General features: G+C 33.1%; 1 protein-coding gene and 1 pseudogene across 12 annotated transcripts in view; both read right to left on the bottom strand.

The window, feature by feature from the left end:
• LOC145277001 (filamin-A-like) overlaps positions 1–12,500 on the bottom strand; it is a 257,559-nt gene that overhangs the window by 173,897 nt on the left and 71,162 nt on the right. The window lies entirely within an intron of this gene.
• LOC145277182 (U2 spliceosomal RNA) lies at positions 168–305 on the bottom strand (annotated as a pseudogene).

The raw sequence follows: 12,500 nt of genomic DNA, 5'->3' as shown, positions 1-12,500 counted from the left end.
TTAAATAAATAAAAAGTAAATGACTTAGGATGACTTTAATGAACTTAAGGATGAATTCAATGACCTTAAGAATGACTTGAATGCTTAAAAAATAACTGGAATCCTTCAAAAACAACTTGAATGATCTGGAGAATGACTTGAATGGCTTTGAGACTGACTGGTTGTAAAGTGGGTGATCATTTTACATTAAATTAATACAGAAAAGTGATCCCCCACTTTATATCACAAAGTTACAAACATAAGTACAGCATGTAGTAAGAACAGATACTACACTTTGATCTTGGCCAAAAGGCCAAGAAAAAGGTATTTATTTCCTCCCCCACCGAGCAAATTAGGCACAAGGCCGATTTTTAATGTGAGGAGTGAAGGGGAAATGGGGACCAACTCCCCGGGGAGTAGGGGAGCTGAATAGTGACAATTGGTATGAAGGTTGCCCCATACATTGACTAAGGTCTTATATGTGGGGTTGCCCCCACATATGGTCTTTGCTTGCAGCATCTGCCGGAACAGATGTATTTATTTGCTTTCCCACTGAACAAATTAGGCACAAGGCTGATTTTTAATGTGGAGAGAGATAGAGGGGCGTGGGAAAAGGGGACCAGCTGCCGATGGTTGGGAAATGGGAGCTGGATAGTGACAATTGGTATGAAGGGTTGCCCCTACATAGACCAAGGTCTTATATGTGGGGTTACCCCCACATATGTTCTTTGCTTGCAGTATCTGTCGGGACAGATACTACACTTTGATCTTGGCCAAAAGGACAAGAAAAGCTTGAAAGGCCAAGAAAAGCTTAAAAAGCTAAGAACAGTATCTATTAACAACATACCTTTGATGATCTTAACCAAAAAGGCCAAGCATAAAAGTGTAACGGACAGACCGACATACCGACCGACCAACAGACCGACCGACGAAGTGAGTTATAGAGTCGCTCGCAGGCGACTAAAAAAGTCACACCGATGTAAGCATTACAAATAAGTACGAAAAAATAATTGTAAAAATAAAAATTAAAAAAATAAAATAATCCACATGGAAAATAATAAAGCAAAAAGCTACACAAAATAGAGAAGGGCATGTAAAAAACATAAGATTGGTTTCTATTCTATCGGATGACGTCACACGCATACAAACATATTATAATGTCCTTAGTTCTCATATTCAATGATTGGTGTTTGTGACAAAGCGGGGGTGCTATTTTGCTGGGCCAGAATCTATCAATTTAATATTTATTGCTGGTTAGTTTTTGGTCTTGGAGCTTTTTTTTTTAGCTCCTTACATCAGGTGGCTTCATGCCTCGTCTGGAGAGATTTCCATAAAATTAATAATATATTAATTTGCATTTAGCATTATTTCCATATTTCAGTCGGCAGTACTTGCCCCTCTATGGTAGTTTGAATATATATATATATATATATATATATATATATATATATATATATATATATATAAATGACTATTTTAAGCATAAGGACACGTGTTTCAAACTTATATTCTCATCAATGTAAGAAACAATCACTACTGCTAATCGAAGATTCGAACCCAGTCACAACGTTATTCTTGATTTCGTAGGCCAACATTCAACCCCGACCCTACCAGAAATGAGAACGCAATGTAAGGGAATAAAGTTCTATAATAATGCAGATTATGCGTCCATATATATATATATATATATATATATATATATATATATATATATATATATATATATATATATATATATATATATATATATATAGTAATTTATAAAATATATATGGCGATTAAGCTACACTGAATGGATGAAACGCGGAATATTCAGTGTAGCTTAATCGCCATATATATTTTATAAATTACTAACTATCTCTACCTACGTATTGAGCACTTTTGAAGTAAATACTTAAAGTTTACGCATAAATCTATACTTTCGTATATTAATTTTATGTAAGTAAATTAAGTAGTTATATATATATATATATATATATATATATATATATATATAATCATACATAAACACATGAAAACCATTGAAAAAAAAAAACTCCAAACAGCTTTATTATTTATTACAAAAAATTTAAAACAAGTCAATTACTAATAAGAAATAACTACACACGACGATAAATTAGAAATGCCGCGTACGTTTTTAAAATGTCCTGAAGGAAAATGTGTTAAAAAAAAAAACAAAAAAAACAACACGTACATCGGCATGACCAGAACCTGTATATCTCGCCGGCTAACACGTCACTTGTCTTTCCCGGACAGCTCCATTTACCAACACCTTGCAGCACATGACATACCCCCCCAAAAAAAAAACGAATTTAGGAACATACTAATTTAAAAACACCGCCATTTTAACCGTCTCACATTGTGATCTGCGCCTCCCAATCATTGAAGCTCTACTTATTCGCATGAACAAATCGACAATCAACCAGGCTCAATATGAGGGGGAGAGCACGTTTAAGTGCTTTTTAATGATTTTAAACGATTTGAATCGACTTTCAATAAATTCAATAAACGCGATTTTTAATTCATCCCTCGCCTGAAGACGGCTCATGTAAGGCTCGAGATGAAATGCCGACCTACGATGTCAAGGATGACGTTGTGACTGAGTTCAAATCCCCCGATTAACAGTAATTATCATATGAGAACATAAGTTCGAAACACGTGTGTCCATAAGCTTAAAAGTAATCGTTAATATTTATTAACATATAGCGTAAACACTTTGAAAAAGAGTTAAAAACATATTTAATTTTAAAAAGGAAACACTAAATAAGTGGATAGTCCTTAATCTACGGAGTTTCGAAGAAATAGTTTTCTTCTCATCAGAGGGTAGGATTTAGCAAAATGCGGGATCATATTTTGCTTGCAAAAGTATTTGACGAAACTACACGTAAGTCATAGATTTTACTTGGTAACAAAAAGTGAAGCAGAGGGAATAGGGTGAATATAAAAGTGATTTATATATATATATATATATATATATATATATATATATATATATATATATATATATGCTTTTCAGTTTGATTTTATATGCGTTCATTTTGTATATCAATCTATTCCTGTGCGTGATGAGATTTTCTTCCAGATTTCGTTTCGTTTTATATAATTACACTTCAGCTTTTCGTTTTTCGGTTTTTATGGTTGTTCGCGCCTTTCTATCCATATGTTTCTCCGTTGTTTTTTTTCCCCTGGAACTCTATCAAAACCTCATACCAACTTTTTATCTGATTCTGACTGCACCTTCTTTGGTACTTTTATACGTGCCGGCGCAAAGAATGAGAAACAAATAAAAAGAAAGAAAACCAATGAAAAGTACGGACGTAAAATATTTGAATCTTGGAGTCCAGCCAACTTTTGAATTACTGCTAAGTACCTCAGATTAAGAAAAATTCAGTCGGCATATTTCAGGTAGCATTCCGTATTTCTGAATTAAATGCTAACGCCCATGTAACCATGGAACACACGTCACCTTACACACACACACGTATATATATATATATATATATATATATATATATATATATATATATATATATATATTTATGCATACACAATAAATTTAAAAAAGGTTTTTGCAATTGAATAATTCTGTAAATCTAAAGTATAAATATGAGTATTTATGTTTATAAGACAATACTAACCAGATGAAAAAAAGCTCAATATACGAGATGGAGCATTGATAAAAGAAATCCAATTTAAACTTTGTAATTTAAAATTTGCAACAATTTATAATTCAATAAGGAATACAAGTTGAAAAGTTAAAATTTTAATTTTTCGACTTGTATTCCTTGTTGACAAATAATTAATTGGAAATTATCATCTACAGAGTTTAGATTGAATTTCTTATATATATATATATATATATATATATATATATATATATATATATATATATATACTAACGGAGAGAAGGGGCGCCCGACTTTGTCTGGTTTTTAAAATACGCTTAAATATGATACTTTAATTTTTCCAGATTTCGTATATATGATTATAAAGTCGTGATTTCAAAAGTAAAAAAAATATTTGTTGCCATCAGCTAGAATCGAAACTGTAAGCAAAACTATAACATTCAAAGTTAGTGACGTTAGCACTGTACCAACTTGACACGCATATGACGTGATTAAAAATTAAAGATTAAAAATAAACTGAGATGAATGTACAAAATGCATGACGATTTTTTTTCAATTTCGATTCATATTTGACCCCTTAAAAACTATTTTAGCCTTAAAAACTATTTTAGCCTTAAAAACTATTTTAGCCGATTAAAGACCCATAAAAGAACGGTCTGTAAAAAAAAAAAAAAAAAAAAAATCCAATCATTTGAGGCCTCTAGCGAGTTTTAATTTCGGGGGAGGTAGAGTTTAAAAAATATGGAAACAGACAGACATACATACATATAGCCTTTTATACATACACAGACACACACACACATATATAATATAATATAATATAATATAATATATATATATATATATATATATATATATATATATATATATATATGAACAAATGATTAATAAAACATGCTAAAAGACTTCTTGAAAAAGTGTTAAAAACATATTTAATTTTAAAAAAGGAAGCACAAGATAAGTGGATAGTCCTTAATCCGCGGAGTTTCGAAGAAATACTCTCCTTCTCATCAGAGGGCAGGAATTAGCAAAATGCAGGATCGGATTTTGCATATAAAAGTATTTAATGAAACTACAAGTAATTCACAGATCTTACTTGGTTAAAAAAAAGGGTGAGGTAAGGGGAATAGGAGGTAAAAGAAAAATGATACAAAGATTTCACATCGGTATGTATCATTGCCCGAGTACAACATCATGCTAACTAAGTAAGTACTCTTATATTGAACACTGTTGAAGGAACTCTCGTTTTATTATATCTTTTACTCCTCACATTCCAGAAACGACGTTTCTGACAAAGAGGGAGAATTGTTGTTTTCTAGCTCGCTATCTAACCATATAACACTTATCATTAGCTAGTTATTTTCTTTTTTTTATCTAGACATCGTGTTATTTTAGTTCGTTGCAATAAATGGCTTCATGCCTTGTCTCGAGCGATTTCCATAGATTAATAAAATGCTGAAAACATATGCAACTTATATATTATCTGATAATATGCATGTATATGCATATGTATATACATAAAATAATAAAAATAATATTACACTCACACATATGTATTATATATGTGCATCTGTCTGTCTGTCTGTCTGTCTCTCTCTCTCTCTATCTCTCTCTCTCTCTATATATATATATACATATACAGAGAGAGAGAGAGAGAGAGAGAGAGAGAGAGAGAGAGAGAGAGAGAGAGAGACACACACACAGACAGACATCCATAAAGATAGCTAGATAGTCATCCACAGACGCCTGTTTTTAACTATCACAGTTATTCACTGCAGCTAGATGTAGCTAGTGCTTCAAGCTGAGATTCGAAACTCGACCGCACAAGACTTACCTCTACACTGCGTTTTAAGTAAAATTGCATTGTTTACGCGTGTTTACGTTCGCATTAGCGACTGCCTAGAGCACTAAATTCTTTTTACGAAGGGCTATAGGCTTGCGCTAAGTGGCGACTGTTTATTTCCTTGCTGGAAAGCTAACTGGTTACAATGATACAGGTTTATTACGATTTTACAAAAAAACTTTTCTATGTTAGTACGTTTCTTTGTGATCAAACGTCTTAAACATATTTATAACAAAAAAGAAAAAAAAAAAGAAACAACAACACTAATAAAAGAAAAGCTGAGTTAATAAACGTTCGTTTCCTAAGTCTTTTTGCCTATGTTTAAATAACACCAAACATATGCTAAAGAACTTTTTGTATTTTCGATTCAGTTATGGTTTGTAAAATGATCCATTTTAGATGTTCTAATAAGCCGTAGTTTGCACTTAACGGTATCTCCTAATTACTCCCCCCCCTCTCTCTCTCTCACTGTATCTCTTTTTTTAAATCTCTATCTATGTGTAAAATAGTATTAATACTTGTGCTGCACTGCTGATATGCCTTATTTAATATGGACTATACCAATTTAACTCACGATTTCACTCATCTTTTACTAAGCTCCTGTCTATTACTCTCACTCTTTCTAAGTCAATATTACTTCATCTCTTCTCGTTCTTTTACTTTATACGGTGCCTATCACCCTTACTTCCGCCCTCCTCTATCCGTTTACTAACAGAGTACATGCAGAATACAGATTACGGGTCCCGGATATGACCTTAAACTAAATCCGATGGTGAGGCCCCAACTTGACGCCTTTGGGGAGTGTGGAGCGAGCATTTAGCACTTTCTGGCGGTTTACATAACTTGCCCGGAATATGCCCGCGAAAACGTGTTTCGCATTCTGCATAAGTACAAAACTGACTATAAAAAAGGAAATTAGTATGGTCCATATAAAATAATAGGGCATATCATCACAAGTATTAATACTATTTTGCACATAGATGGAGAGTAAAAAAGGGAGAGAAATTGAACATTTTGTCTTGATTTTAGTTAAAATTCAACAATCACCGCAAACTCTTTTTTTCTCCTGATTCAAACAATATAACCCGAGCATAATGAATGACGTAAGAGAATATTCTTTCAATAACTTAAAATCATCAGAGATGGGACCATTCCTGTAATGACCTGGTCCCTGTTGATTTTGCGGTGGGAGATTAGATCTGCGCAGTCCTAAGAGGTCCATCCTCCAAAGCTTTGCATACTTTCTTTGAGAAGGGGTTAGGTTATTGCTAATCGCCTGAGGCGCCCACAGAAGGGAATATCGACGTGACTGCTCAGGCACTTTTGCAGGTCTCGGGGGCGCTGACTTCTAAATCCCACTTTCCGATCCTAGTGCCTAAGTTCTCGCAGTGAAAGAGAACTAAACAACTTAATATTAGTCATAATTGCTAAGGCAATCGCCAGTCATTCTTGTTATTGTCTTTATATATAATAATAATAATAATAATAATAATAATAATAATAATAATAATAATAATAAAAGGAGTGTTGGCATACACTGGCGTCAGACCAAATAATCGAGGAGGGGCCAGGAAGATAGAGAGACAAAGGAGAGAAAACACTAACTAGATCTCCAATGGAGGAGCACGAAGAGAACTAGGACCTTGAGGAGGTTTATTACCACCCAGATTCCAGTGAAGATCAATGGTCGCTACGAATGAGAAATCGATGGTAAACGGCTATTGCGATAACGCAAACTAACTTGCAAAGGCTATCGAAAGAGGTGGTAAATACTGGAAATCTGAGGAGAATTGTTGTCACCCAGACTCCAGGAACATACTGGTTATTATGAGTGAATATTCTCTGATGATGGCCTATGTAAAAACTCCTAGTGGGTACAATTAATTATAATAATAAGTAAATAAATAACTGTCCTAATCTGACAACCCCTTATACACCTTATAAATAGAATAGATTGATAACCATAACAAAAAAAAAAAAACAACCCCCCCCCAAAAAAAAGCAAAAGGCCAACGACGGTTATGAGATGAACAAAATGATCAAAGAAGCGGAAAGTACTTGGAATCTGGGAGAGGGGGGAGAGAATGGCTGTCACTTGAACTCCAGAGATCACGAATAATGACTCCTGCAAGATATCTTAGTGAGCAAACACCAATAATAGGATATGTTACCATCAGTGAGCGAGTTTGTTTTCCGTTGGTCTAGAAAAAAATAAAATCTTATTTTCGCAGATCTCCGAGAAACAATAACAACAAAAAACAAACAAACAAACAAACAAACAAACAAACAAACAAACAACAAACAAACAAAAGAAAACAAACAAACAAAAAAACATGAAAAATAAAAGGCGACACTAAAAATCAGTTTTCGACGAAATTTCGTTCATGTGAATTTAAAATTCTTTTTTTTTTTTTTTCTTAGTGTCACGTTGGAGTCGCCATCTTAAATGAAAGCAAGTACAGGAAAGTTTTACAGAAATCACTATTGGTGTTACCGTATGGAGTTTCGGAATTTCTTGAGAATGGTTTGAATTAAATTTTCCGTTATTTTTTTTATTGCTAAAAAGTCGCAACTGGTTTAGACCTAAATGTCACTTGGGGATAAGGTTAACGGGGTCTTTTGGCGGACAGTGGGACAACACCGTGATAATTGGTAATGCTGGTTGTAATTGGACAGAATTTGATGAGTTAAGAGGAGAGCTCGAAAAGAATTTGCTTATATTGGACTTGAAAACAACCATGTTGTAATCAGATAAAACGCAGCACGGCGAGATAGAGAGATAGAGAGAAGGAAAGAAAGAAAAGGAGAGTGAAAGAGAGAGAGAGAGAGAGAGAGAGAGAGAGAGAGAGAGAGAGAGAGAGAGAAAGAAAATTATTGAACAGTTTTTTTCGTGAAGTTTTTACCAGGGAAGACCATAGATTGAAGCTCAGTCGAGCACCTGCCATTAACGATAAAGTAGGGCGTATCCCACTAGATTTCGAAATCTGTTTTGCATTCTGTTAAGGCTGGAAATGGTGCCCTGAGCAGTACTTCGTCACGTCTAGCAATAGTGTCAGGCTGAATTGGTGCATCTTATGAAAATCTGCTCTCGAGCGTTTGTTGATTCAATTGTAATTCCGGAGAATCAAATAAAAAATGTCGATATAAAAAAGAAACAACAAATAACGCACGGATTTTAATAAAATATTTTCCTTGAAATGCTTTACATTGCCTTTTTTTTTTTTTTGTTTTTTTATGAAGGTCACGCATTTTTGATCGGATCAATCATTGAATTTTAAAAAAATTAAATAATATTTTCTCAAAAGTGCACAAACAGTCTCAATTTGTGCATAACCATTGAATGTTTCGCATGAGAAAACAAACTCATGAAGATGACAGTGATCGATCTTTTTATTTTTTTTCACTTTTCAACAAAAGTTAAATGTAAAGTCATCCTCACAGATAATCTGCAATCCACGGAAACTTGAGGGATAATCCATACCACGAATCTTATAATCCTTGTTGGTATCCATTGAGAAAATAATATCAAGTTTGTTTTAAATGTGTTGAGTATGAATGTATTACCAACATGAAGTGATATATATATATATATATATATATATTAATGTCTGTTATTGTGATATTGTGCAGTAATTTTATTAGTTATCAATACTCGCGGTTTCATGGAGATATTATATATCTCATACATTGTGTTAAAAGAATACCTCAAGTAATACAATATTCTTTTAACACCATATGCAGGATTTGCTGTTTCAGCGTAAGTATATATATATATATATATATATATATATATATATATATATATATATATATATATATATATATATATATATAGTAAGTTATAAAATATATATGGCACTTAAGCTACACAGAACATTCCGCGTTTCATCCACGCTAGGACTCATCAGGCATACTACTACCAAGCTCTACCTACGTATTGACCACTGTTGAAGTAAATACTTAAAATTTACACATAAATTTATACTTTCGTATATTAATTTATGTGATTAAATTAAGTAATCATTCATGACCACACGGATATTTTCTTTTACAAAATGGAGTTAAGGAACTATAGCAAGTGTATGAGTTGATTAAAAAGGATCCACAGAATGGTCAATATATATTTATAAACAATACACCCCCGTCCCTTTGTCCCTTATGATATTAGGTTACATGTTTTTGCTGGTTTATATAACAGACAATTCAGAGTGACTCATTTTATCGCTGCAGTTTCATTCTTATCTCACACATATGTATATGTTCGAATTTGTTGAATATGAATGCACCTATATCGTGAAATTCAAGTAAACTGTTTAGATAAGTCGCTTTGAATCTATTATTTTTTTTAAAGATTTGAAAAATATCGAACCTTTTGTGTTTGTAAGATGCTTCGATTCATTGCAGAGTATCTGTATACTGTATGTATTTGTATATATTAGTATTTCATATATATATATATATATATATATATATATATATACATATAAAAGGTGATATAATAAATTGCGTATATATTTGTTTGGTATTTATTTGGACAGTGCTTATTACTAGTATGAAAAATATCTATGGCAAGTAAGCTACACACATGCGCCTATATTTCATTTCCGCAGAAAATAATCAGGTATTTAGCCTGATGATTTCCATACGGGAATAAAATATGGATGCCTCTGTGTAACTTATTGTAATCGGGAATAAAACATGGACGCATTTTAGTAGCTTACTTGCCATATATATATTTCCATGTTACTATATATATATATGTTGTTAAATGTGTGTGCATGTGTGTATGTACATATACTTTTGTGTGTACACATATTAGGTTCTTAGTTCTCATTTAATTTGCTCCCCACGAGCGCAGAGTTAGACACAAGCTTTTAATGGTGAAAAAAAAAAAAAATAAAGCTCTCTAAAAAGGGGGATTAGGACAAAAAATAAAAAGGAAAGTGCTCAAGTCTAAATGAAAGGAAACCAAGGAAAGTAAAGATGAGATGTAGTATAAAAGCAGATACTAGTCAAAAGGACAAAAAGAAAGAATATAAAAATGAACTAAGAAGTAAACGCAAAGAGATCTTTCGCACATCTTTGCTTAGTTTTTCTTTTATTCGACCCTTCAAATATTGTTAGTTATAACTAGGGCTATGACAAGAGAACAGCTTTTCATTATTTTGACTCTCCAGTATATATCAATTAATATCTTACAAGTTTTTAGATAGAGTGATGTGTTTCTCGATTGATTATATACCCGAGAGTAAAAACAATGATAAGAATGTTCTCTTGTTATAACCCTAGTCATAACAATGGGTATGGTCTTTTTTATAAGTGATTCACCACTTATCAAGCCCTTAAGGCCACTCGACGATAAGAATTAATGAGTATAAGGTGCCCATTGAGACAATAGCATAGTGACCGGTAGTGATTGAAATTGAGTAGAATTTGATTATTTAAGGGAACAGATCATGAAGAATTTGTTCACATTGCACTTGAAGATGACCATGTGATAGTCATACGGAAAGCAGACACGCGATACAATTCAATAGGCGGGTACTATTACGAAACAAACTTCGTTTATGGAATTTGCGTTTAGATTTAGACACAGACAAAGAGTGGGGACAATTATTGACGGTGGTTGTAATTTAAAATATACAAGTCTACTTGTAAATAACCCTGATCGTCGAAAGACTATACGCAGATCTCCTTCATTTCATATACATTGTGTCACAGTCTACTTGTCTAAAGCAGTTTGTAGACTAATATCATTTTTTTTTGCGTGTCCCTTTAATAGGATTTTATCTTTCTTCTTTCTCCATTATGTTCATGTTCAACATGGATGAACAAGTTTTCCTTTTCCAAAACATAAGATTCTGTGACTTAATTATCCCTTACAAACAAACAGAAACGACACTAACTTACTACTACTACTACTACTACTACTACTACTACTACTACTACTACTACAACAAACAAGAACATCAAACGAAAGCAAGAGAATTTAAACTGCAAGAAATTCTTTAAACTGACCCTTCTAAAAACACACAAACACAAGCGCTCACCATTAAAAATGAAGGGAGATTGAAAGATCGAGGAGAGAGCACCAACAAGACCGCTACTGGAAAGGTGTGGAATGCATTAGCACATTGAGTAAGCTTATTGTCACATACTTTCCAGAGAAGACCAACGGTCGGTTGCGGCTGTAAATCAATAGTAAACGGCTGTTTTCTACGGTTATCAAAACGAGGAAGAGAATCCAGGGCATCTGAAGAGATTTATTGTCACTCAGACACCTGGGGCACCACTGGTTATTGTGAGTGAGTAATGATTTGGTGTGATTACTCAAAGTGAGTAAATAAATAAGAAGAAGAGGAATAGAAAATATGAAGGGTGAGGAGAAAGAGGAAATTGCATAATTTGGAATGTTGTTTTTTCACATTATTTGCTCATTGTGTTTTCGAAATAAGTAATTCATATCAAGTTGATCTTTCAACTTGCACTATTGTTGGCGCTGAATGAAAACGTTTTGCTTATCGCCAGAAAACAACAAGAAAATCGTCGCTCAATTCGTCTGACACTCAGGTATTTGAACCAAAGACAAGTGTCAATAGTCGAAGATATGACATTAGCAAGATTATGGTATTTCCCCTAATAAAAAAAGCAAAAGCAAATAAACTCTAAAACAAAGCAAATAAACTCTAAAAAAAAATATCCAAACCTAATCGACTGCTGATTTCTTTAATCTTAAAATAAATAATGCGTATACACATACGAAACTCTATCAAAAGGCGTTGCAACCGAGATAAGTTGAGCAGAGACTATCACCATGGGGCATTGCTAACCATACGACAACTGCATGATACCAGTGACATGTGCGCCAATCTTAGTTGCCCTATTAATATTATTTATACACTTCTAAAACTTGCGCACATATATGGATATGTAAGATAATATGCACGTCCTTACCCCCCTCTGTATATATATATATATATATATATATATATATATATATATATATGCTCCGTTTTAATATCGTAAACATCGAGATTCTGATGTAAAAAGGA

This window comes from Euprymna scolopes, chromosome 5, assembly GCF_053919585.1.
Source record: "Euprymna scolopes isolate OS-2025 chromosome 5, ASM5391958v1, whole genome shotgun sequence".
Lineage (NCBI taxonomy): Eukaryota > Metazoa > Mollusca > Cephalopoda > Sepiida > Sepiolidae > Euprymna > Euprymna scolopes.
Note: the sequence above shows the minus strand (reverse complement) of the source record. Positions and strands in the feature narration are given on the sequence as shown.